Raw genomic sequence first — 1,271 nt, forward strand, 5'->3', positions numbered from 1 at the left:
TGTTTTTTCTTTCACTGAAATCTTTCTCAGTGGATTAAATCACCCTTATGACCATTACATGACAGCAGCTACCTCCTGTCAAAGGTGAACAATCATACAAAAAGGTTAAAAGCCTCATTCAAGATCCCAGTGTTCTCACAAAACAATCTATAGAATTTCATGTTTGAAATATGCAAGTTTCCTACAAGGGTTTCATACTTTGCTATATTAAGCATATTCCAAATAGTACATGAGACATGAAAAACAGAAAAGGAACCAATGTTGTATAAGCCGACAGTTATTAAACATGGAAACAATCTAACATTTGTTCATATCAGCCATTTGATGATCTGCTGTCTTGAGGAAACATAGATGTTAAAGTCCGCAGAGAAGCAAGAACTTTGAGGAAGTGAGCAAAATTTCCAAGCTGATCAGAGAATATCCTAAAACTATAGACGAAGACCAATTTGGCACACAGTGGGTCATTACTGATCCAATATTTACATAAGCTCACTATTAAAATTTTTATCTTCTGAACATGTTTTTTGCTCAGCACTGAGGATATAAATTGCTCTCATGGAGCCCACAAGGAAGAAGAGACGAATTATTTTCTGGTAAAATAAACAGTGTAGTGATATAGCTATGAACAAGGTGCCAGGGGGAGGTGGGGACAGAAGCACCTCAGTCTGCTTCGGGGAGTCAGGAGGCCTTTAGGGGAAGACTAGAGCCTGGTTTAGCTTCAGTACATCTTGAGGAATGAGAAGTCAGTTGGAGGGAGGGCCTTGTATTACAGGCCAGGTGAAAGCAACGTGCTGCTTTTACGATTTTAGGCACTTTACAGGTTAGCGCAAGGTGGACTCCGGAGGGCAAAGCACGACGACACGAATACCGGCCACGGACGCTACAGGTTACGACACGCACCGCTAAATCGAGAGAAAGCAAGGTTCACGGAAAAAAAAAAACCTCTCTTTTCATCGGACCCTCCTGCTTTGGACGTAAATTCACCGGAATGTAACCAAGTGTCCATGTTAAGTGTCGTGAAAAATGCATCAAAGACGAAGCACTTGTCCCCAGAGCGCTCTTAAGTCACTCTATCTTTACTAGCAAGCTACCGGGGCAAGGCCATGGTCGGCAGACTTTTTCTTGCCAAAGGCTTGTTAGCTGCTTGTCTAGGGCCCCGCAGTAAGTCATTAGTAGTACTGGTCCCCTCCGCCTCCTAATTTTGGTCACTTGTCATGGCAACGAGGTCAAAAACATGGGCGCGGGAGGATACACGGTAGCAGTTTCCACCC

Source organism: Pteropus vampyrus, unplaced genomic scaffold (genome assembly GCF_000151845.1).
Source record: "Pteropus vampyrus isolate Shadow unplaced genomic scaffold, Pvam_2.0 Scaffold159, whole genome shotgun sequence".
Classification (NCBI taxonomy): Eukaryota; Metazoa; Chordata; class Mammalia; order Chiroptera; family Pteropodidae; genus Pteropus; species Pteropus vampyrus.